The following is a 26,869-nucleotide window of genomic DNA, read 5'->3' on the forward strand; positions in this document are numbered from 1 at the left end:
CTGTACCATCACATTGGGTCCTCTGCACAGCAGAGGAGTCCTTTTCAAACAGAAGTTGGATCACGTCACTTTTCTGCTTTCAAAACCTTCCACTGGCTTTCCATCTCACTAGAAGAAAAAGGCCTTTCACATCTGGCCCCTGGCTCCCTCTCTGCCATTCCTTCGCTTACTGTATGTCAGTCAACTGGCATTACTTTTATTCCTAAACTATGGCACACTGGCTTTTACTTCTCTTCCTTTGTGCTTGATATTCCCTCTGCCTGGACTGCTCTTTTTTATTTTTTAATATATATATATTTTTTATTGATTTCAGAGAGGAAGGGAGAGGGAGAAGAGCTAGAAACACCAATGATGAGAGAGAATCATTGATTGCCTGCCTCCTGCATGTCCCCTACTTGGGATCGAGCCAGCAAGCAACCCAGGCATGTGCTCTGACCAGGAATCGACCCTGACCTCAATAGGTTGACTGACACTCAATCACTGAGCCACATTGGCCAGGCTGGACTGCTCCTTTTTTGATATCAACACAACTCACTCATTCATGTCATTTAATTTTCTGCGCATATTAACTGAGCAGTCTTCTCTAAAATAAGGTACACTTTCAACCCCCTCCCCACCTTATTTTTACACAAGCTTGGTACCTGTGGTTTACCTGACTTGCTAGCAGCTGAATATATAGTCAGGTGCTCAAGTTTTGGCCAATGGAGTAAGGAAGTGGTAAGTGTGAGTGTCAAGACAAGTCCTGAAAGAGAAGGCGTACGCTCTCAATTTCTCAACCTTTCTAGCCTGGTGACTGGAATTTGAATGTAATGGCAGGAGCTAGAAAAGCCAGCTTAGACTACCAGATGGAAGATGTGTGTTGAGACAGTAGGGAAATCTGCACCCTTAATACCTCATCAACTCTGGAATGCTTACATCTGAATGGTCTCCTACGAGAATAAACTTTTGTCTTGTTTAAGCCATTTTCATATTACCTTTGCTATAGAAGTCAAACTACAGACTAATACAGACGTGTATTTTTTGAAAGTCTGGCTGCCCTTCCAACCCCCACCTGAAAAGGGACTGAAATGTAAAGTCCATGAGAATGAAAGCTCTGTTTGGTTCACTGTAAACAGCTTCTTGAACAGGGTACAATACGCTAAGCATTCAGTAAATGTTTGTTGAATGACTGAAGGGCAGAACCACCAATATAATGGAAGGCCTTGAGTGATGCCCTGAGGAAGCACATGGCTGGTCAGTATAAGTAAGTGATCTGTACAGCAGCACTTAGCCATCTGTGTTGTGGTTGGTTTTCTGTTCCGACAGTATCACAAAGGCAGGATACACCCCGCTGTTGCCATTACCTGAGAGGCATAAATACTTGCAAGATGGTTGTATGTTTCTTTTTGTAATTTAAATGAAGACTCCCAAGTAAAGTTCATGGTTGTAATGAAACTGGGCCACAGAGTCATGGAAAATTGTGACAAGGTTCCAACCGATGAGGAAAGGTCACAAGTAGCATGCTCAACACAGATGGAGAAAAGGAGCTTGTGTGCTAAGATCTTGAAATGTGTGGCCAAGATGTGCATCAGTGCAGATGGCAAAAGCTGATAGCTGAGACAACCACAGACAAAGAATTGCACAAGCTGAGTTAGAATGAAACAGAGACACATCACAGGGTATCAGCAAGGTGCTTGAGGGCAAATGCTGTAGACGTAAAGCCACTGAGTTCCTGGGTGAGTAAGAATATAAAAAGATTTACAGTGCCAGGATAACATTTTTGGTATCAAATATCTTTTTCATGTTATTACGTTTGTTTTGAACATCTTAATTACATAGATCAGCCAATGCAAACAACTTAAACCATCATGGTGGCTTTAAAAATATAAACAGGAATGAAATCCTGTAGGCCTGGGATTAAGTCACCTAAGCTTTAAAATGTTCTATTTCCTGAGTGATGAAAGTTGCAAGAGTGTAGGCTATCTTGCCATACCACACCCCTGGGTGTAATATTACCGAAATAAAACAAGTCAAGATTTGTTCAGTCATTTTATAATATATATATGTAACTTCTGGTAATAGTTAGTGGTATGAGGTTTCTTTTAGTTGAATAATTAGCTAGAACGTTTTCTTATCAATGTGCCTCTCTGCTTGAGAATTTCTTAGTAACAGAGTAATTTCTCCTTTCTAGAAACATACACATACTCATAGCATAAGCGCCGCTTTTGGTTAGGACAAAGCACTGAAAGTTAGTAACAATAGTTACTTCTTTGTGCTCTTGTGCCTAACCATTGCTTGAATTTTGGTGAGGCCTCTCATCTTGTGTCATGGATATATCAGAATGACTGAAGGGTAGGGTAACTATATGTACCGCCTTTATATTGTGGCTCATTTATCTGAGGATTTCATGTTGCAGCCACACCAGCATTTCAGAATAGGTTCCAGAATACAGCAATCAAAGTGATCAAAATATGGTTTCATTTAAAACTCCTTCACAAGGGGAATCAAGGCTTTTCCACATTTAGTGCTTTTTTGGTTCAAAGATACTTGAAGTTTCTTTCAGTGAGTATGGCGGGTGAGGTGCCCTTTATTGGAACTAGTTGATGGCACAGGCCCCGCCCCACCTTTGGTGATTTTCATCATGATATTCAAATAAAGTAATTTGTGCACAGAAATACCTTGTAAACTACAGGTATGTATTAAACATAGATTATTATTATCATTATTATAACTTCTCTTAGGAAAGACAGCAGCTTGTTATAGGGTATACGAACTTCAGGCTAGAAGCCTTACCAGCCGTGGGCAAACTACGGCCTGCGGGCCGGATCCGGCCCATTCAGCTGTTCTATCCGGCCCGCAGAGCCGAAAGAGCAGAGGGTTCTCTTGCTCTCCCCTCCGCTCCTTTACTTTGAATTTCTATTAGTTCACACAAACACTCCATCCATGCTTTTGTTCCGGCCCTCCGGTCCAGTTTAAGAACCCATTGTGGCCCTCGAGTCAAAAAGTTTGCCCAGCCGAAACCGGTTTGGCTCAGTGGATAGAGCGTCAGCCTGCGGACTGAAAGGTCCCGGGTTCGATTCTGGTCAAGGGCATGTACCTTGGTTGCGGGCACATCCTCAGTGGGACGTGTGCAGGAGGCAGCTGATCGATGTTTCTCTCTCATCGATGTTTCTAGCTCTCTATCCCTCTCCCTTCCTCTCTGTGAAATATCAATAAAATATATTTAAAAAAAAAAAAAAAGTTTGCCCACCCCTGCTAGACCCTATGAACCTGAAGAAGGGTGGGTTCCCCCTGGTGGAGGGAAAGAAAGGGGTCATTTTGAGGGAGAACAGAGGGAGGCCCTGGCTTGAAGATAACCCTATTAAGAAGCATGTAGTTGGGAAGTCCTCTTTCACTGGAACAGTGCTTTGGTTTTATAGTAGCTGCTGCCTGGAGAAGACCCATGCATGCAATGTGAAACTTCAAAATCAATCTAGGCTAATAGATTTGTTTCATTGGGTGGATCAGATAATGAGCGCTATTGTACTGAGATAGTTTACTTATTGAAAAGAGGTTTATGTGTAGTAACCTATGTATGTTATTTATCAACTCTTTAAAAAATTTAAAAACATAGCTCCCTGGCCAGTGTGGCTCAGTCTGGTTGGAGCATGGTCCCATGCCCCTAAGGGTAGTGGTTCTCAACCTTTCTAATGCCGCGACCCTTTAATACAGTTCCTCATGTTGTGGTGACCCCCAACCATAAAATTACTTTCGTTGCTACTTCATAACTGTAATTTTGCTACTGTTATGAATCGTAACGTAAATATCTGTGTTTTCCGATGGTCTTAGGCGACCCTGCTAGCGGTTCTCAACCTGTGGATCGCGACCCACAGGTTGAGAACCGCTGATGTAGAGCCTAAGACCATCGGAAAACACAGATATTTACGTTACGATTCATAACAGTAGCAAAATTACAGTTATGAAGTAGCAACGAAAGTAATTTTATGGTTGGGGGTCACCACAACATGAGGAACTGTATTAAAGGGTCCTGGCATTAGAAAGGTTGAGAACCACTGCCCTAGGGTCTCATGTTCAATTCCTGGTCAGGGCACATACTTAGGTTGTGGGTTTGATCTCCTGAGTGCGGTTGGGGTGCATACAGGAGGCAACCGATTGATGTTTCTCTCTAAAATCAATTAAAAAAATGGCCTCAGGTAAGGATTAAAAAATCATAGAAAGCTACTGTATTCTCATCACTTCTGAAATAGTCTTCACAGAGGTGCTACTTCTGCAGTAAATAAGCCTTGGCTTTAGAATCTTACTGAAAGGCAAAACTTGCTTTCCTTGTGCTGTTTTCCAGTACACTCAACCCAGTGTTTTGGAAACCTGCAGTTATCTAAATTCCCATCGGGTGACATTGTTTAATCTAACATTCCCTCTTTCATATATGAAAATAGCTCCAAGGACATCCACTGACGTGCTTTGAACTCTCTGAAGGGTGGTTGGGAGGGAGTTTCCAATCCCACTCCTTTTCCTCTAATGGTTTTCCTGCCCCTCCCCCCTTTCCCTATGCCGGTCAGGAGAGCCTCTGGCTGCTCCCCCCTCAAGGGCTAATCAGGGGAAAGAGCCTTTGACCTTGGCTATGAAAGCACCTGTCTAATCACTGAGCTTATTAGGCCACCCGGAGTCTAGATGCATAAGTTACTTCAAATGAACATTTTTGGGGTGTGTGTGAAAGTTTAGGTCTCTGATGGTATCGAGAGGAAAAAACTATTGCTTTAAAATAATGACTACACCTATTTCAATTATTGTAATGAAAGTATGAAAAAAAAAACCCCTCATATAAAAAGGCTGCAAAAATGTTATTTTACTTTGAAGACAGTAATAACCGAAAATAACAGGTTTCTTTCAGGCCACATCCTAAAAAGGTAGCTGCTTTTTTATGTCTTAGGCCTATACAAAGGTCTTAAAAGACCCCTGACCCTGCCTTCTGAAGATTTTAGGTTAACACGTTTGTCTTAAAAACTGTGAGGTGCCTAATTTTTAAAAACAATCGGCCGACACCCCCTTCCTCAACCATATTATCACATCATCCAAAGTTATACTTTATAAATAGCCTTGATGTGCTACACACGTGCAAAAAGTACACAAAGTGGGTAAACTACTTTGCCTTAGAAGTATATATTTAGTAATCACTTAGTTACATTATTTTGTTTTTGTGAAATGATAACTGATCGACCAAACCTTTCAAACAGACCCACCAGACGATAAATACCAGCATATGTTCGATTCACAGCACATTTGGGCATAAACACTTCAATTACAGCTTTGTGTTTAGTATCAAAAACCTTTTCTTGTGTGCGTGTTTTCACTACAGATCCCTTGCTCTAGATTACATTTTGAAAATTGCCTATTACAGATAAAGCACCTTTCCAGGTACGCTTCTGAGAAACAGATGTATTTATGCACACAAAGGTGTGCGCACACCTTTTCACACACAAATGTCCATATGATGCCTACGCCGCGCTCCCAGCACATGCCCACCGCATGTGTGCGGCCGCGCACCCGGATCCCGGCACAAACAGGCTGCCCCCAAACACGCGGGAGCCCCGCCGGCCTCCCCAGCAAAGTTAACCGGCATCGCTACACCGGCTGCGGCTCGAACCTCCCCACCCCCACGGGGCCTGGGGCCGCGCGGCCCAGACCCACCCGGGCCGCTCCGCCTGGGGCTCCTCGCGGGGTGGGGGCGGGGCGGCCAGTGCCGGGAGGCGCCTCAGAGCGCCAGCGGGTCTTTCTGTATTTTTAAAAGACTGCGCCGCACACGCCCGGTCCCAGCGCCGCCCCGGCGGGCGGGAGGGAGAGGAGCGAGGCCGTCGGAGCCCCTCACCCCCTCCCCGAGCCGCCGCCGCCGCCTCCTGCTCCACGGCGCCCCTCCCCCACCGGCCCCTCCCCCGCGCGCCCGCCCGGCGCAGGCCGCTCGGGTTTGTTTTGCTGCGCGGCCGCCGCCGCCGCCGCCGCCGCCGCCGCCGCCGCCGCCGGCCTCGCGAGCTCATTTTTGCCTGGCTGGTCCCCATTCCTCTCTCCCCAGTGTTGAGTGTCTGAGCCGTTGGCTGCTCCGAACCGTTTGGCTCTTTCCCTTAGTAACAGCTTTTACCTTCTGCCTCAATTCCTCTCCCAGCTCGCGCCCTTCCCCCGCGCGCCTCCTCCCCCCGCCGCCGGCCGCGTGCGCCCCCGCCCCTCCCCCCGCGGCGGGAGCACCTCCGCTCGCCACCTGGGGACCCGCGCCGCGCTCCCCGCCCCCGCCCGCCGGCGCCCATCCCCCGCGCCCTCCGCTCGCCGGGGTTATAATTGCCTCTCACCCCCCGGAGGGGTTATTTTGGGGTGGTTGGAGGCGGCGGCGGCGAGGAGGGGAATTTCCTTGTGCCTCCATTCCCGGGAGGGGGGAGCGGCGTCGGAGGCCACCGTTTCCAGGTAAGCGCTGGGGGCCGGACCCGGGGTGGGGGCGGCCGCGGGCCGGGGTGGGGGGCACGGGCGGAGGCGGCCGGGGGCCGCGGGGCCGCGGGGGAATGGGCGCCACTGGAACATGCATTTTTCAACTTGGCCCTTTGGGCAGCCTGGGTTAGGGTGGGGGAGGGGAAGGCATTTAGGGTGTCCCATCCCCCCCTTTTTCCTCTCAGGCTTCTTTGAAATGCTCACGTGCCTGCCCAACCCCTACCCTTTCCTGGTCTCGGGGGATCCTTACCCTTATTATGTTGTTGTCCCCGAAAATGTGCACCTCGGCCTTCTCCCCCTCTTCCAACCTTCGTGCATTTACACCCCCTTTTAGTGTGTATATGTGGGGGGAGGCTTTCAGGAAAGAATTTGCAGCAAATTGAATCAAGGAGCCATCATGAGGCCGACTCCTTTATAGCCTATTTTTAGCAGAGGAGAGGGATCTTTTGGGTGCATGTTATTTTGTTAAAGCTCAGGCGGCAATGGAAATCTGCTGCCCTCCTTGGGCGCGTCCGCGGCCCCGGCGCGGCGACCCGGGCCGGCGTGCGGGGGGCTGGCGGCGGCTGTTGGGGCCGCGGGTCCCGGGCGGGGGCTCCGGCGGGGGAGGGGCGCGCGGCCGCGCGGCCGCACTTCAGGACGTGCTTATTTGTAACTTAAGAGCTTTTTTATCGTCCTAAGGAGGTATTTTGAGTCACTTTGAAGTTGGGTTCAGAAGTGTAGAATTGGCAAAGTTATTGCCGGCTTCCTGGTAAGTTTTGGGTGGCAGAGTCACATTTTGTGACAGTGTGGAGGCCACGTTGTGAGGGTGGTTTCTTGGTAACTTCCTCTTTGCAACCGATGTTCGTTTTTGAACAGAAACTGACTTTTGTTTAAGTGAAATATTAATCTTCAATGGCAGCTCGAGGGAAGCAGTGCATGTGCTAACATGTTCAGTATTTTTGGAAGTTCCTAATTTGCTGAAACAGGCATCACTTTGCAGTGGCAACCCAGATGAAATTTAGGTTGTGAAGATGGTGTGTTTCTTGTAAAATTTGGGTTGTAATGGCTCTTTAAACAGGCTCCTGTTCGGTTGTCTAGTAACCTTCTCAAATAATTTGGTGATTGTAAGTGACAAGGGTTGGAACCTAGTTAAAAACTAGGTTTTCTCAGTGTCTGGAGTTTCCTTAATACCATGGACTGTGCAGGCACCAAGGTGAATAGTTTTGGTACCTACGTGATTTACAGTTGACTTAGGGAAGTTTACTATTGGCTTCCTTGTTTTCCAAACAAGAACTTTATGTTGATCTAAACAAGCTTGTTAATAAAATACGGTGGGTGAATTGGTGGGCTATTTTTAGTCTAAATGGTTTGTCCTCCCCTCCCCCCATGTAATTAAATAATAATCTTCCTTTCCCCTTTTTTCCTAAAGACTATTTTATCCCATTGGAAAATATAGGACACCTGGTGGTGTTTTCATCTACTCACCTAAAACAAATTGTAGTAAATATCCTGGTTGCATATTGAAGATGCAGTGAGTGACTTTTTGGCTATCCCAGTGTGGTTCATTTTCATTTTTGTTGAATCAGACCAGTGCTACATTAGTGTATTTTAGTAATCCTGACTTCTTGGGACTGTGTGTTCTCACCATTTTATTAAGTTTATAGTCTAGGGAAATAGAGCAGCTCTGTCTCCATGAAAACGGTGTGTATGTTGGGTTGTATCATGGGAGTTCATGGCAAGCAAGCTTCGGAAATTATCATTGAGGGTTCTAGAAATAGTTAGCATTTACCTGTGGAGGAGGGGCGGCAGATAGAAAATGTGGCTGGGAGTGGTTAGGTGGGTGATGCGTTGTTTATATTTCTCTCTCTTAAGTTGAGGTTTTCCTGCTTGTTTTGAATATAGTATTTTCCAGTTCTTTTATCATGCATTGTCTGATGTATGTAATCACTACCATTAAATCCGTAAATAACTACTATTTTTGCCATTTGAGTAATTAGAATCAGACCCATAGGGGAAAAGTACTGAACTGTACTGGGGTGAAAACAGTATTTATATGGAAAAAGTTTTTCTTACTATTAAGGAACTTAATTAAAGGACTCATTAATGGCTTAAAAATTGTTGCTTAGCTCACCATTAGTTAATGGAGGGACATTTGGTTATTCAAGTGATGGAGACACATTGTAAATGAAGTAGCCCTTGGTGGAGGTTGTATTTTTGCATTGGGTGCTTCAAGGAAGTGTTAAACATTTTAATAAACTTTTTACATGTGCCCAGAAATCTTTCTGTTACTTGTGTTCTCAACATCTAATTAAGGTTTATCATGATGCCATGATGCTTGCTTACCAAGAGAACAAGAAATAACTGCTTCCTGTGTGCTGGGAGCCTTCAAGCTAATGTGCAGGAAGGGTAGACCCTTCATATAAACGTAGGAGCTACTAATGAAAAAATATGTGAACTAATGGACTTTTTTGAACAGCAACCTGTTGAATAAATACATGTTTATATGTTGCAATGAAATATAAGCACAGTCTTGTCAAATGAGTAGCTGACAGGAATCCTCCCACAATTTACTACAGCATTATTTCTGACTGGACACATTTTGATGAAGTTCATAGAAATGATTTGTTGCGTTCAGTTTCTATATTTATATAAAAAAATTGAGTGAAACGAGGATGGTGGTAGTCAGGGGAGAGAGATGGCTAAATATTGACAATGTCTGGGACTTTGTATTTTTCTAATACAAGTGAATTTGACTCATTTCACAAATAACATTTACAGTATGTCACTGAAATGAAAAAAAAAAAAGCAGCTAACATGGAGACATTTATGCATTCCCATAAAACTGAAGGGGTAGGCCCTCAGGGCTATTAGTAAAGAATTATTAATAAGAGTATGGTCCAGCTTGGAGACCACCATGGTGGTATCTCCTGCTCTATCACCAACAGAAACTTGAATTTAAAAAAAATTAAAAAATAATTTTAAAAAAGCTATGTGAGAGCTGTTGGAGAAGTTTCCTATTCACCACCTCTGGGATTGGGCTAGTAAGAATACAATGAATTGCCCTGTTAAGAAGAGCCAGAGGAAAGAGACTCTGCTGGGGCTATGCTCTAGGAAAGGTGAGAGAGATGCTTTCTGTGCCGTTTATACCTCAGGCTAATCTTGAGGTGGGTAGTATTGGGCTTTTTTTGTGGATTATGAAATAGAAGTGCAGAGAAGTTTATTCACTTGTCCAAGGCCTCAAAATGATCAAATGATGCACTACAGTCCGCCCTATCTGTGTTCTTTCTAGATGGCTGTGGCTGTGCCAAGTTTTTCCAGCTTTGTCTTTTCTGTAGATATCCTTGCAAAAACTAGTGTTTCTAATCAGGTTTGTAATTCTTTAGTTGTGTATCTCTACTAACAGGGTCAAGTGATTGCATGGATAAATGAAATTCATGGGATTCAAACATCATTGTGCTTAAATCTCTAGAACTGTTTAGTAAGATAAATCTTGTCAACTGCTGTATTTTCTACCTTAAGGTTGACTGTGGTGAAGGGCCTCTCCAAGTAATACTGCCTGCAGACCTGCAGAAATAAGAAAATGTGGTTCCATGCCTATAATTAAGAAGGAAAAGCAAATAAAAGTACCCTCAGAGTACATATTCCTTGAATAAGAAACATCTGTATCTTGTGTAATATAGTGATTCCATCAGAGGTCCTCAAGGCCAATTGCCTGGGTTCAAACTCAGGAACTCTCCCACACTACATGTGACCTCGGGGGAGTAACTCCTGTACTCAGTTTCCTCCTCATGGGGACAGTCGACTTTGTAGAGTTCAGAGGACTGAGAGAAGTGTATGTGTAAGGTGCTGAGAACAGTACTTGACATACAGTAAGCATCATGGAAATGTAAGGTGTTTGGGATGATGATGATGGGTTTGGATTTGAAGTTTGCTTCTTTGTATTACATTTTATTTGCTTGTTACTTGTTTTCAGTGGGAGCATAATGTCATAAGAAAGCATTTGGCAGCTTTATTTCCTGAGGTCCTTGTGGAAGTATTTGAAATAAATTTGGCTTAATTTATTTACTATAAGTTGTGATTAAGGCCTACCATGAAGAATTAGATTGGATTTTAATAATATCAAGTTATGTGGTTGGTGTAGGTACAGTGGTGCATCTTTTGCATGCCTTTGTTGCTATTCTGTCACTTGGCCTTGGACTTTTTAAATCCACTGTACCATTTAAAATACTTTCCAACTTGAAAATTTTTGTTTGTTTTTCAATGCCGTATTCGGCAGTACCGAGGATCTGCTTTTTTTGATTGGAGTGATTACTTCAAGTTGGGTTATTGTTTCTCCAGCCTTGACCTTTCATCTGTGTTCTTGTTCCATATTTCAGCTGCTGTCAAGACAGTTCTACTTGGAAGTTCTGTTCCTCTGAAATATCTGTGAGCCTTGTCTTATTTTCACTTCCCATTTTTTACTATTCTTAATTCAGCGATAATGCTAACTACTGTTGGAGTTCTGAGTCAGGACTACCCAGATGCTTTGACAGGTACTTGTGACAAACTGAATGGGTGATACCCTGGTTTTTAACAGCGGAGAAATCAAGGCTTAGGGGATAAGTGGTGTTAGGCCCAGCATGTCTGTCTTATAGCTAATGTTCTTACTAGCAGTGTACTGTCTTCTCAGTGAGTGAGTGAAAAAAATGAATGAATGGTTTTCAGTCTGGGTTATTGCATTAATTTTCTAGTAGGTTCCTTTGAGCAGCCTTTCTTCTTCATCCTATCTTCTGTAACTACTGACAGTGTAATTTATTTAAAATACTGACTTCATCATGTCACTTCCACTGCTGGAGAACCCATAATGGCTTCCCTTTGCCAACTGGATTGCGTTCATATGCTTCAGTTTGGCTTTTAAGGCTCCATTCTACCTATTCAGCTTAATTTCCCACTCCTTTCCAACTGGGATTCTTGACTGCCTATCAAATACTGCAGTTTTCCATACTCATTACTCTGCTGCTTTTGCGCATGCTGTTCCTTCCATTTGTCCTCTGGATGGCCTAATTTCAGTCCCACTTCTTCGATGAAGATTTTTCTGGCCATTCTGACTCAGGATATTTCTTCTCTGAGATTCCATTGATTTAGTGACTATCACAAACTTCATAATTATTCATTGTTTTATGAGTATGTGTCACATTACCCCAACTACACGTCATATTTCTTGGACTTTTTCCTTTTATAGTATTTCTTTTATAGTATTTTTAAAAAATGTTTTTATTGATTATTTTAAAGAGAGGAAGGGAGAGGGAGAGAGGAACATTGATCAGCTGCCTCCTGCACGCCCCCTACTGGGAATCGAGCTGGCAACTTCAGGTATGTGCCCTGACCAGGAAAGAACCTGCAACCTCTTGGTGCGTGGGACAATGTTCAACCAACTGAGCCACATTGGCCAGGGTGTTAGCAGAATTCTTGACTTTCTCTCATACCATCTTCATGTTAAATGGATTGTTTCTACAAGGGCCAATGCTAAAATACAATGGCAGTCCTGTTGATATGGCAGAAACTTCTTTTTGAATTAGGCCTTCAAGGTTTAGGTGTACGATAGTCAACATTTAATTGTTAATTTTGAATTAAAAGAAAACTTAGAGTGAAATGAAAATGAATAATTTTGTCTTCTTAATTCAAGAATGGTAGTCACATTGATGAAATCCTACTGTAGTTGGAAATCATGTCACACTAAGTTGGTTTATCTGGTTATCTTTATGCCTGTTTTAACTTAATCTCTCAGGCTTTTTTGCTTATTATTTTCTTGGTGGTGTGGCTAAATAAGACTTTATTTTTAGCTTTCAGTATGTGTGACAGCATTCTGACCACATTGGAGTCCCATTTGAGCCATTGCTATGAATGTTTTAACATTTAGTATAGGATGTATCTATTATATCGTGTAAGTGGGTTTAATTTACCAGAAGAATGTCATTGTGACCATCTCCCTTCAGTAGGATTTTATGGTAAAGTTGGGCCGTATTACTAGTAGTTACAAACAAAACTGTGTAATTTATTTGAAACACAGCTAATTTGTTTATATCCTTCTGAAATTTTTAATGTTTAGAGTTCTAAATCTAAACTTTTTAAAGCATGGTTTTTATTTGCATCAAACAAATGAATTGGATATTACTCTGCTTTCTGAGGGATTAGATTCTTAACTCAGAATTGATATAATCAAACTATAAGGGTCGTGCTGAAAGATCAACAATTAAATTCCAGTAAACATAGAAAGAGTATTCAGATTAAGGAAAAGATTTGTGTGAAATGAATAGTTTGAAGAATGAATGAGGAAGAGTAGGTATTGAATGTTTAAGCTGGAGGTTTGCCACCTGTTTTCCTCTGTAGCTGTGAAAGTTTCTTTCAGGAGGAGAATTAAAAAAAAAAAAAAACAGAAGAGAAACATGAGGAGCACAGGCCAAAGATGGTCATTCCAATATCTTAATAGACTAATTCTTATGAAATGGTACTCTGTATTCTCAAACTTTTTTTTTAAAGATAAAGATGTTTAACTTTTTTAATTATTTTAAAACAACAGTGAAGAATTTTTACTCTTTAGGAACTAGATTTCAATCTACTTCTTGATATCTTTATTTTGCCTTAGAACAAAGGTGGTACCAGAACATTTTTTTACTACTTTTTTTTTTTTCATTGAGTCCTTTTAAACACTGAATGATAAGACATTATAATGAAATAATCAGTGACTGTTTTATTCTTACTGCTTATCTACTTGCATGGTAGGAAGCATTTTAAATTTTAACTTGGGTTCACTATTAAGCAAATGAATTTTTATCAGTTTTTATTAAAACTGGGTTTTAGTTATGTGGGTAAGTGATTTAGCTTCTAGTAATATGTATTAAGAGGATCACATGAAATAGTAACTAAAGTTTGCTCATTCATTCAACCAATTTCTGTATTAAAATTCTCAAATTCTGTCATTTAATTTTATGTGATTTTTTTTAAAAGGAAGATCTGCATGGAAATTTGCTTAATTTATGGTTTTAAAGATTAAAAAAATATCCAGCCTTGTGTAGAATAATAGTCAGAAAGTACTTGACATTAGCATGAGCAGATTGTTAGAGAAGTTACAGTGATAGCCTATTTTGGTGGTTACCTTCAACTGTTAATAAAACAAAAATTATGGGTTAGGGAGAGGTGTTTTATGCTTTCTCCTTCATTCGAACAGGCTAATTGTGTACTAATTTTGTTTCATCTCTATTTTGATGCTATCAGATGCCATTAACTCAGAGTGTAAGGCAATACTTTGGGTTTTTGAAATAAGGTAGTAGGAATAATGAATGAATTTCCATAACATCTTATTTTCTCTACTTCTACATAATTATCCCTTTATGGTATAAAATTTATTGTTTGTGTGAATTTTTAGGTGTTGTTTTTAGCTGTGGCAATGTTCTTTGGCACCTGTTTTTAGAAGAATGTAATATGCTATATACTTAAAAAATTTTGCCTCCACTTAAAGTGATGGATTTTATCTAAGTCACCTTTCTCTGGTTTTCTTAGTAAGCAGTGCACATTTGTGAGACCATATACAGGTTAGGAGTGCAGTCTGTTACTGTGTCAGGGAAATAGTTTTTCTATTCTTGTGCAAAAACTAACAGACCCTCCCAGAATTATTTTTTTGTCTTTGGACTTTCTTATGTCCTGCCAGCAGAGGTCACCAGTTTTATTACCTGGTGAGAGATGTTTGTATGAAGTGAATTGGTCTTTTACAGATTTGTTTCAATTTGATGTTTATGACTTACTTGTTAGTATTTTTTATAGTCTTCTCAAAGATACTTTTAAATGAAAAAAACAAGGAGGCAAGAGATCTTGTGTACTCTGTTGCCATTTTAGCTTAGAAAGGGGGAGAGGAGTGGAAATGACACGCACGTGATGGTGGGGTGTGTTATGAGTATGTGTATGCATGCTTGTCTTATGTGTTTAAGGTGACTCCAGAAAGATGCACAAGAGACTTCTAAGAGTGGTTTTGGGGGTGGGGTTGGGGTGGGGAGATCAGGCGGCCAGATGTGGGAGAAGCTTATTTTTGTGCATAACCTTTTGAACTGTTTGAATTTTGTGTTAGTTTTACCATTTCAAAAAAAGGAATGATTGTGAAAAATCAAAGCTTCCAATTAAGAATTCTTAATCTTTTCTATTCCTTTCACTCTGGACAGTCAAAAGAAGAGAAAACTGTGTTAATTTCTTTCATGCTTTTTAGTCAGTTCTTCAAGAGCTGGAACTGTGTTTATTCCTGCATGCAGTTATTTTTATTTCTATAATTTGTTGGCAGAATTAGAGCCAGTGAGTATGATGATAAGTTTTGGTTCTGTTTCATGATTGGGTCATCAGACCAGTAAAAATATTTAGTGATAGTGACTGGTGATTTTTGAGTCCTATCCAAGGTTGATCATTAGAAATTAAATCATTGCAAACTTGAAAAGATTTTGGTTGTGTAGAAGTAATGGTGCCTGATTTCAAAGGTGTTGTTTTGCCAAAGATGTGGAAAATTGGAGTGCTCATAGTTTAGCAGTTGATTTTAATAATTATGATAATCTTTAATAAAATGGGATTTGTGGAACCATGTATTCTGACATTGCATGGATCCTAACATGATTATGTATTATTGACTCCAAGGAGACAGATACGTTAGACTTTGATTTCATTTTTGGTTGCAGTTGGTGTCACTTGTAATTGTACATTGGCTGTTTAGTTTACCCAAAGGGTTGCCTTCTAGTTGTGCTTATTACTTTTAACTTAAGCTGGAACAGCCTTAGAGAAAGGTAGCACCTGTTTTTGGGTGCATTTAATTCTGCTGCTGTGACCTGACGCTAGTGTTTCCTGAGAGCAGTGCCTCTTTTTAGAGCTAAGAGGATGAGGTAGGGTCTGTGCCTGATCTTTGGCAGTAGCCCTGACTGTAGGGTGTTAATGTGGTAAAGAGCTCACCTCTGAAGCCAGGCATACCTGATTTGAATCCTGTCACCTCTATTTATTAATTTGTTTATATGGCTTTGGGAAATTACATAACCATTCCAATTGGTTTCCACTCTGAAAAATTGGAGTAAAGGGTAACTAGTACTTTTCTTCATAGAGCATTTGTGGGGATTGAAATGTGGATGCATGTAAAGCAATTATTGTAGGGCCTGGGACAAGAAGCAATAAATGCTAGCTACTACTTGGTACTTTTGTTAGCTGCAGGAGGAACAGCTGTAGAGACAGGCAGAAAAGTGACACCTCTCCTGTAAACCTGTCATGGCTTCTTGTGGCAACTGCAGAGAATGGGATGATTAGAATTCCCAAGTTAGAGGACTAAGACCACCACATTTGGTGACTGAGCTTTTATTGCTCACTCTGAAATGATACTATGTACTGTGGAGCTTTGTTATGTCTGATACATATGCTCTTACAGTAATATTTTATGTTGAATTTGGTCATATCTTGATAATGTTTCAAGGAAAAAAGGTTGCTACCTTTCTTAAAAAATAGTCTTCTTGCTTTCTGGAATGGAATCTTGGCTCCTTTTTCCAGTCTCTGGGAGATCAGACACTGCTCTGCTCTCAGTGGGTACTGCTTGTGGACAAATCAGTCATTTTAAATAGGCATGTTACACACTATGCAAACTTTGACTTGGACTCTCACTAAGAAATACTATGACATAACACAGGATGTGTCTATGTGCAAAAATACTGCAAGTTTTCAGGAAATGATATTTGCTTTAATATGGGGTACACATTTTCAATACTCCTATTTTTTTGTTCAAAAAAAAAATGCAGGGTGACTCATATACAACATTAGAAAAGGGATTCATCCATTTTTACAAATTCATTGACCCTTGGACTCATTGTGTTCATACTGTAAGAATTGTGAGGGTCCGCTTGATAACCCAGCATCCTGCTATACAGCTTTTGGAGTCTGCAGAGACAATGAATATGCTCAAAACCTGAGTTAAAAAAAACAGAGACTTTGACCAGTTAAATGGCCTTTACCTGATACTGATAATGTCATTTTTGCCTGACTTTTAATCCTGATTTGGTGCTCTTCCTTTGATCTTGGCTTTCCCGAAGGGCTCAGAGCATGCACACACTCCATGCCTTTTGTCTCTTTAAACCAGCCATTACTGTACACGTGGTTCTGTGGCCCAGGTTGACTCTTAATTTTGACCTCTTCTGGTCTACTACTACCCACATTCTAGCATGCGAACATCCTGTACTTCCTGTATTTTTACTGATGAGTGTAGGTTGGCAGTGGCACGAGATTTTCATTTAATGATAAGTGGTGATGAGACAGAGTTGGAAGATAGGGGAGGGCCAGAGTTGGAAGAAATAGGAGTAGGTCATGGTAACACTGTCAGGGTGAGCTGGGGCAACATCTGCTCCTGGCTACTGGTGAAAATATCTAGGACAATTTGAAATATTGGGTGTTTGGAGTGGAGGTGTGGGGATAAGAAGTTTTGGTATTATTATTTGGAAGATGACTTTCCCCCCCATTTTTGTTGTTTTTGTTTTTTGTTAATCCTCACCTGAGGATATTTTTCCATTGATTTTTAGGTAGAGTGGGAGAGGGAAAGACAGAGAAACATCAGTGTGAGAGAAACACATTGATTGGTTGCCTCCTGCACAAGCCCCTACCAGGGCCCTGGCTGGAGAGGAGCCTGCAACTGAGGTACTTGCCCTTGACTGGAATCGAACCTGGGACCCTTTGGTCCACAGGCCGACGCTCTATCCACTGAACAAAACTGGCTAGGGCTCCCCATTTTTATTGAGGATTTTTTTGTCAGAGAGAGATAGCTGTTAGAAGGGTGATAGTTGAGCTGTTTTCTGGAAACCAGAATTTGCTGTAAGGGAAGATAAGATTTTCAGTTTTAGAACTTTGAACTGAAATCATTGCCACAGCATTTTAGTGATATTTTAAGAAATATTTATAAATAAAAATTTTACTATTCAGATAAAAAATTAACAAGCATAGTATATTTAAAACATTAACATTTTCATTTTCCTCTGAATGTTGTTAAAACAGGCAAGGCCCTATTAAATAGGGACATGAACAGAGAATTTATATTAGAAGGTTTTGTGTTTTTTTACTGTTTATATGTCTGCTGGAGTGGACTTTTAAGTAGATAACTTAATCTTTTGTATCCCTGGGCTCTGCTTCTTGTAGGTGGGCATGTTTTCTAATTTGTTGCTTCTCTACTTGTTTTGTTCCATTGTATTGGGTCATATACTCTCATGAGTAGAGTAGCTGGCTGCCTTGTTTCCATCTAGTCTCATTTGCCTTTCTTACATTTTCTTCCAGATGACTCATGCTAGTGGATAACATTGGTTGGTTGGTTCCTTTGGTCTGACAAATCAACGTATAAGTGATTCCTACAAGTGAGAACTGGTAGTAACAGGAAAAGTGGCTTTTTTTTTTTTTTTTTTTTTTAGTTTGTGCATAACAGCATACTGATTTTTTGATAATTACTATGATAAATGCTCACGGAATAATTTACATGAATGCATATATGGCTTTATAGAGTCCTTAGGGAAAACATTTATACATACTATTTTGTCTGGCATTATATAAGGTACTCAATAAATGTTAGTTTCTTCCCTTTAGTCGTCTTCTGTGGTTTTTCCATCATACTCAGTACAAAATTCAAAGCTTTTGCTTAGCTCCCACCATGTGATCCTGCCCTTGGCCAATTCACAAACGTTATCATATTTCACAGCACCCTCCCCCTTGTTCCAGCCATACCAGCTCCACGCCCACTGAACAAGCTTACGCCTGTCTCAGTACCTTAATTGCTTTGCTCTGTGCTTCAGGCTTGGCCCTGAAATTGTCATATGGCTAATTCCTTTATGTCACTCAGATTTCAGTTCCAATACCACCATCTCAGGTCACATCGAGAGGTCATAAGCTGCCCACTTCTTTGCCATTTTTGTTCCCAAAGCCATTTTCAGTCACAAGACCCTCTTATTTTCCTCATAGCACTTGAACATTTACATATATATATATATATATATATATACACATATATATATATATATATATAAATTTCCATGTTCTACTGTAAGGATGAACCAGTAGTTTAAGGCTATCAGCTTGTCAGGAAAACATTTCTGAGAGAACGAGTCACTTAAATATATACATATACTAACTAGAGGCCCAATGCACGAAGTTCATGTAAGGGGCTCGGCCCTCGCAGTCTCGGCTGGCCCTCGCAGCCCTGGCTTCGTCTGGAAGGTCATTCTGCTGTTTGGTCTAATTAGCACATTAGCTCTTTATTATATAGGATGTGTTTATGTATATATATATTTGTATGTATACATATTTTTTACTCACCTCTATAGTTTAAGCTCCATGAGAACAGGTATGGGCTCTGTCATGTCACTCCAGGATCTAAAGCCAGGACCTGGTATGTGTTCAGTACATATTTGAGAGAATTGTTTTCAGGAAGGTTCTCATGACCAGCTGATAGCCTTAAACTGGTTCATCCTTACAGTAGAACACTGGAAATAATTCATTAAAAGATCAGCATTTAGAGGAGGGTTGGAAGAGGCTTTATTACACATTGTTATGTACATTTGGAAGCCTAGGGAACATATGTGTGTGCCTCCCACTTTTCTTGGAGGAATGTATTTAGAGATGGTAGTAGAATCAATATGAAGAAAATAAATGGATGGATGATGAAATTTGAAAATGTGCTTGTGTTCATCATAACTGCTAGATTTAAGAGGTTAACATTTAATTTTTCTTAAGTTAAAGATACATATTTCATTTATGTAATATGCTGAGGGCTAGATACTCCATTTATGTTTTATATAGATTCTGGAAGTCTTGTAATTTGCCTTTACTTAACATTTATTTGTGATATTGTCTTTTTTAAATATATTTTTATTGATTGGGGAGAGGGCGAGAGATACAGAAACATCAATAATGAGAATCATTGATTGGCTGCCTCCTGCATGCCCCCTATTGGAGATCAAGCCCACAACCCAGGCATGTGCCCTTGACCAGAATTGAACCTGGTCACTCTAGTCCGCAGGCTCTATCCACTGAGCCAAACCGGCTCGGGCAACTTGTCATATTGTCTTGATTAATCATGGTCAACTTCTCAAAGTTGTATGTGAGTCAGAAGTCTTAGTTGTGTGATAGAAACTCAATTAAAGTTAGCTTAACCTGAAAAGGAGATTTATTGGTGTATGGAATCCAAAATGGATTGAATAACTCAGTTATAGGAAGGGCATTGAGTCAGCCAGGCTTTAGGACAACTAGATGTTGTGCCTTTCATCCATGATAAAAGGTCCCACTTGACGCTACCAGAAATTTCTGTTAACAATTTTGTGTGTGTTTGTGTGTGTGTGTATGTTTGTAGGTTAGTTTCATTCTCCCGTAGTAGATTGGCATTCTTTACATGGAGGAAAACATGACTTGCCAGTGCCAGAGTTTCTATTCTGTTTTTACATGCTGTAGAGTAGGAACTACCTCTTTCTCTATTTTGTTTGGAAAGCTCTTGAAGCACTGATCAGTTTGGTTTGGGAGAGTGGTTTCCATGGCCCGAGGCCACACATAAACTACTAGAGGCCCGTTGTGCACCGGTAGGGTCCGTCAGACTGGCCTGCAGGGATCAGGCCGAAACCAGCCCTCTGACATCCCCCAAGGGGTCCCAGATTGCGAGAGGGTGCAGGCCAGGCTGAGGGATCCCACTGGTGCATGATCAGGCCCGGGGAGGGACCGTGGGACGGCTCCAGGGCATGTCCGGCCCGTCTCACCCAGTCCTGATGGGCTGGACCCCAGCAGCAAGCTAACCTACTGGTTGGAGCGTCTGCCCACCTGGTGGTCAGTGCGCGTCATAGCGAACAGTTGGACACAGCATAATAGGCTTTTATTATATAGGACTATAGGCCCGGTGCACGATTTTGTTGGCTGGCCCTATCCCTGATTGGGGTGGGGGGGCTGACCAGGGGCAGGGCTGGCCAGGGGGAGGGGCCACAGGTGGTTGGTTGGTTGGCCCCGCCCCCTGGTCAAACTCCCGGTTGAGGGGACAATTTGCATATTAGCCTTTTATTATATAGGATGGCTGTTCTAAGTACCTGGTGGGAGTGGGACGAGAGCAGTGGGAATGACAGTTGAGTAAACAAGGAAACTGATGGGCAGACAATCTTTCCCCCTCCCCAACCCCTCTTCCTTTACCCCAAAATGTTTGTTCATTTATTTATAGTTGGGCAAGTTGTGCCTTTCATCCATGATAAATGTTAGCGTAAAATTCTCTTTTAACTAGAATTGGCATCTTTTTTTTTATCAGTGGTTCCCAACCTTTTTAAATACAGATTCATTTTTAAAATGAAAAATTGAGGTTCCTTATGTGATAGTAATTTTATATGCCCTGTCTCTTGCTAAAATGGGTATTCAAATGAATTTGATTTCTTAAAATGAGTTATGTAGTAAAAATATTGATGCTATTTATTTTGTTTTTAACATTACTTCTAATTTAACAGATAATGGAAGTCAATATTTGAGGCAGCTGTTAGAAAATTATCAACAGGTTATATATATATATGTGTGTGTGTGTGTGTGTGTGTGTGTGTGTGTGTGTATATATATATATATATATATATATATATATATATATATGAGATCTTTTAATCTCTGAGGAAGATAACCACCTTCATCCTAACCAGACAGTTACGGTAAATATTTTTTAAGCATGTAACAAAATTAACAAGTTACATATTCCTAACAGTGGCTATATGGAGCAATATTTTATTAGCTCACTAAAATAAGAAAATACCCATGTAAGAAAAAGCCTTTTGTGACTCAACTTGTTAATTTTTCTGGACTTCATTTGCTTCACCTTTAAAACCTTGAACTGGGCCTCTGATGTCTCTTCTGCATTGAATGCTCTTTGAACCTATGATTGCACATGTAATTTAAATATTAAGCCAGTATTCAGCCAAATTAAATGGAAAATGTACAATACTGAGCTCTTCAGGTTAATCATTACCTGAACTGATTGTCCTAAAAAAAGCATTTTCATTTCTCTGATACCTCAATTTTGAACAGATCAGCTATACAGAAAATATTCTTTAGGTATCTTAAGAAACTTATGTTGTTTTATCCATTAATCTCTGAGTTCAGGTGCATTTGTTACATCCCATTTCATTGTAGAGAAAATTAAAAGAATAACATCAAGTACATTTTTGAGATGATTGTTTCCTTTAATGCCTTTATTTTTTAAAGAACAGTTTATTGATTTTTAGAGAGGAAGGGAGAAGAGAGAAACATGATGTGAAAGGGCAACATCGATTTGCTGCCTCCTGCAAACTGCCCACTGGGGATCAAGCCCCCAACCCGGTCATTTGTCCTGACAGGGAATCGAACCAGCAACATTTCAGTGCATGGGAGGATGCACAATCAACTGAGCCACGCTGGCCAGGCCTAATGCCTTTATTTTAATTGTATGATAGCTGAATGTCAAAGCCAATAATTTTTTGGCACTTTAGATTTTAATTTTGCTCTGTGTTCTACACGTTTGAAATTGTACCAAGTCTATATCTCTTAAGTATAATAAAATGATGTTCACATTCATAATTTTTAAAGTATTAAAATAAATTACAAGTGTTGTCCAAATTAACTGAGAATCTGTGTACATATCTATACTAATAAAAGGGTAATATGCTAATTAGACCGGGAGACCTTCCGGACAAAGCCATGGTAGTGGGGCCGAGGCAGAGGTGGTCAGGGGCGATCAGGCCAGGAGGGGAGGGCAGTTGGGGGGCAAACAGGCCAGCAGGCAGAGTGGTTAGGGGTGATCAGGCAGGCAGGCAGGTGAGCGGTTAGAAGCCAGCGGTCCCAGATTGCAAGAGGGATGTCCGGCTGCCTGTGGGATCGGGCCTAAACCGGCAGTCGGAAATCCCTTGAGGGGTCCCAGATTGGAGAGGGTGCAGGCTGGCTGAGGGACACAACCCCCCCCCCCCCCCCCGCACTAATTTCGTGCACCGGGCCACTAGTATTGAAATAATTTACAATAAAAATAGGTATGAGAGTGGTATAACAGGAGGAGAGGAATATTTATTAGGGCATAAAGATGCCAAACAGGTTGATCTTTTCTGGCAAACGGTATTCTTTATGTGTAGGGTATAGTTTGTAAGTTGGACAGTAATGTGAATGGACAGGAAAGGTAAGAAGGGATCATATTATCAAGTGACTTTTTTGCTGTGATAAGAAGTTTGGACGTTCTTCTGTGACAGGGAAGGAGACTTTAAGCAGAATAGCAGGATTATGTTTCAATCCTGGATATAGTGCATGATGGATGAGATTATGGTTTGGGAGGGAAAGGGGCTTAGTTAGCTTTGGACAGAAGGGACAAAGTTGAACTGGTAGTGCAATAGGTGAGAATGACATAGCGTCATTATTCTAGCATTGCACCCTGGACCACGTTTCTGAATTCTAGAAAAATTAAAGCAATTGGAAATTCAGGCGTGAATGTTATTGAGAAGAGCTAAGCATCCAGGTTTTCTTCTTTCCGACTTGCTGCTGCTCCTCATTTTGAGGTGCATAGGGGTATGAAGATTGGGGGTTTATAGGGATGGGGAATTGATTTCATTTCCAAATACTTAATGGACAAAAGCAGAAGAAAACTGGAGGAGTGGGAAATTGCTGCATGGGAATGAGGAATCCCCTTCTACATTATGATACACTAAACTGAGAGATAATTAAATTAGTTATTTGAGAATAGTCACAAGAAAAATAGACTGATATAGTGTAACTAGTTAATGAGGTTTCTAGTGGGTATAATTTGTATTCTAGGATACTTTTTAAAAAAAAATATATTTTATTGATTTTTTACAGAGAGGAAGGGAGAGGGATAGAGAGTTAGAAACATCGATGAGAGAGAAACATCGATCAGCTGCCTCCTGCACACCCCCTACTGGGGATGTGCCCCCAACCAAGGTACATGCCCTTGACCGGAATTGAACCTGGGGCCCTTCAATCCACAGGCTGATGCTCTATCCCAGCCTTGGGCAAACTACGACCCGCGGGCCGGATCCGGCTGTTCTATCAGGTTCTCTTGCTTTCCCCTCCGCTCCTTTACTTTGAATTTATATTAGTTCACACAAACACTCCATCCATACTTTTGTTCCGGCCCTCCGGTCCAGTTTAAGAACCCATTGTGGCCCTCGAGTCAAAAAGTTTGCCCACCCCTGCTCTATCCACTGAGCCAAACCAGTTAGGGCTAGGAGAGTTACTTTTTCATGTTGTTTCAAAACTTTTCTAAAGATTTTACATTAATATAAAAGTCATCAGAAACTCAGTTTGATAGTTGGAAACTTAATCTGAATTAAACACTGTTTAATTAATTAAAATTACATAAATAGTATAATTCTTTGTATTTCTGTGGCATCAGTCATCACTTCTCTGTCATTTTTTACTGTATTTACTTGAATTCTTTTTTTCTGAGTCTGGTTAAAGTTTAATCAATCTTGCCTGTCTTCCCAAGAACCAGTTCTTGGTTTCATTGATCTTTAGTATTGTTTTGTTTCAGAGACTATTTCGTTTTTTTCCACTCTGATCTTTATTATTTTCTTCTTTCTACTCTGGGCTGGGTTCTTCTTTTTCTAGTTCCTTTAGGTGTATGGTTAGATTGTTTATTTGAAAATTTTATTGTTTTTGAGTTAGCCCTCTATTGCTATGAATTACCCTCTTAGAACTGTTTTGGCTGTGTCCCATAGATTTTGGGATGTTGTGTTTTCATTATCACTTGTCTTAATGTTTCTTTTGATTTCTTCTTTGATCTTGTTGTTAACCCATTTATTGTTTAGAAATGTGTTATTTATACTCTGTGTATTTGTTTGTTTTTCCAGTTTTCTTCTGCAATTGATTTCTAGTGTCATACTGTTGTATGAAAGATGCTTGATGTGATTTCAGTTTCCTTAAATTTATTGAGATTTGTTTTGTGGCCTAACGTGTATTCTGGAAAATGTTCTATGTGTGCTTGAAAAGAACGTATATTCTGCTTCTTTGGGGTGAAGTATTCTAAAAAATATCAATTAAATTCATCTGGTCTAATGTGTCATTTAAGGCTGCTGTTTCCTTGTTGATTTTCTTTCTGGATGATCTATACATTGATGTCCCCTACTATGACTGTATTACTGCCAATCTTTCATTTTATGTCCGTCAATGTTTGCATTATATATTTAGATGCTCCTATGTTGGGTGCATAAATGTTTACAAGGGTTATATCCTTTTGTTGAACTGATCCTTTATCATTACGTAATGTCCTTCTTTGTCTCTTAATATAGCCTTGGTTTTAAAGTTTATTTTGTCTGTTACAAGTATTGCTACCCCAGCTTTTCTTTTGTTTTCCTTTTGCATGAAATATGTTTTCCTCTTTTCAGTCTGTGCATGTATTTTGATCTGAAGTGAGTCTTTTATAGGCAGCATATGTATGGGTCTTGTTTTCCTCTTCATTCAGCCACCCTGTCTTTTGATAGGAACATTAAGTAATTGGTAGGTATGTAGTTATTGCCATTTTTTATTCATATTTTTGATCCTTATTTTTCTTCTTGAAGTCCCTTAATAATTTTTTTTTGAAAAATTTTCCTTTTTATTTTTAAAATATATTTTTATTGATTTAGAAAGGAAGGGAGAGGGAGAGAGAGATAGAAACATCAATGATGAGAGAATCATTGATCAGCTGCCTCTTGCACTCCCCCTTCTGGGGATCGAGCCCGAAATCTAGGCATGTGCCCTTGACTGGAATTGAACCCAGGACTCTTCATTCCGCAGGCTGATGCTCTATTCGTTGAGCCAAACTGGCTAGGCCCCTTAACGTTTCTTAAATACTATAGTTTGGTGCTGATGAACTCTTGTAGCTTTTTCTTGTTTGGGGTCACTCAGCAAACTTTTAAAAGGTATCTGTAGGTGTCCCAAAACATGTATACACACTTTAACAGCTGATAGCTCAATAGATGTTTCTTTTCAGCCTTTTCTAAGCTTTGAACAAAGAAAATCATCCTAAAATGCTACTGAAAATTTGAAAATGCAGTTGAAGTACAAACATTGTCTTTATAACTATTCAAAGTGTGGTTACATTTTTTGGGGATGCATGGTGTCCAGAGCGTGTGATAACTCAGTTTTCACTCCTTTATAGGTTTAACTGATTTGAAATAATGGGTGAAGCCAGATAAGCTTTGAACAAAGAAAATTTACCCACTAGGCTTTTTTTATGGTTGACACATAAAAGATAAAGTTTACAATACAAATCTACAACAGTTAATGAAATGAGGGCTCACAACTACGAAAGGAAATGATCTTGATGCTTGCGATTCCATTGCTTTGTGTTAGTATCAGCAGTGCCTGGGCCAGAACAGTCATTAGTTTGAAAATAGGTGTTGACAAAAAATTACTCATATCTGTAGATTTTTTAACTTTTGATAATGAACTTTCTATAATAATAAAAGTGTAATATGCTAATTAGACCAGACGTCCTTCCGGACGAAGCCGGGGCTGTGAGGGAAGCCTGGGTCCTGGGTGCCTGCCGGTGGCCAGAGGGAAGCCCGGGTCCCAGGTGCTGGCAGCTGGAGGGAACCCTGGGTCCTGGGTGCCAGAGGGAAGTCGGTGCCGGCAGCCGGGGGAAGGAAGGCCTGCTCTTGCATAGATTTCATGCATCGGGCCTCTAGTATGTTAATAAACACTGACTTTGTAATGATTCAAAATGTGTCTGCATTTTTTGGGGACATCCTATATGTGCCAGTATTCTTAGACATTGGGGATCCATGGACAAATAAGTCGTGGCCATTGATCCCAAGACATCTAGATGTGAGAAAGACAGAGTCCCCCCACCCCCCAACATTTTATTGAACACCTATTATGTGCCAAGTGTTGTGCTATAAGTTAACATGAAGTAATAAGAATTTGATAAGGAAGGCACAGGTTGCTTTTAGGAGTCAGTGTAGGGTACTTATTCCAGTGTTAGACCAGGTGGAGTATGGAACAAGTCTTAAAATGAATTGATTTTAGCTATATGTGAGATTGTGTGGAAAGAGGAAGGGGAGGGAAGCCATTCCAAGAGGTGGGATAGCAGTGCAAAGACCAGTAGGGATAATTATTTATGAGTTAGGTCTAGAGATAAGTGTCTGTGTGTATGTGTGCGAAATGTTGGTGTTTGGGGCTGAAGGAGGAAGTCGCAGGATCCCCATCATGAAGGCCTTTGTGGGTAAGCCAGGGGTTTGGAAAGTTGAGGGACCTTTTGAAGGAGTTAAGTTGAAGGGTAATGTAGTCAGATCCTGACAGCACCTTGGAGGGTATTGCTATAATAGAGGTGAGAAGTGCAAGTCTTAGCTAAACACTGCAATAGTAGTTCCCAGGCTTTATTGTGGATCACCTGGAGAGCTTGTTAAACATTTCTCAGCTCCATCCTCCAGAACCCATTTTGATGCTCACT

At 40.8% G+C, this 26,869-nt stretch overlaps 1 protein-coding gene across 3 annotated transcripts in view; it reads left to right on the forward strand.

Moving 5' to 3' along the window:
- Positions 1 to 6,072: 6,072 nt before the first annotated feature.
- Positions 6,073 to 26,869, forward strand: part of TBL1XR1 (TBL1X/Y related 1) — a 163,159-nt gene continuing 142,362 nt past the window's right edge. Inside the window, exon 1 of one of the 3 annotated variants that reach the window (XM_080657599.1) lies at positions 6,073 to 6,429. The gene's annotated coding sequence lies outside the window, so the exon portion shown is untranslated. Of the gene's footprint in view, positions 6,430 to 7,037; positions 7,199 to 26,869 lie in introns of those variants that run through there. The other 2 variants (XM_080657602.1, XM_080657600.1) reach the window with 2 other exon arrangements.

This window comes from Plecotus auritus, assembly GCF_963455305.1.
Source record: "Plecotus auritus genome assembly, chromosome: 2".
In the NCBI taxonomy this organism is placed as follows: Eukaryota; Metazoa; Chordata; class Mammalia; order Chiroptera; family Vespertilionidae; genus Plecotus; species Plecotus auritus.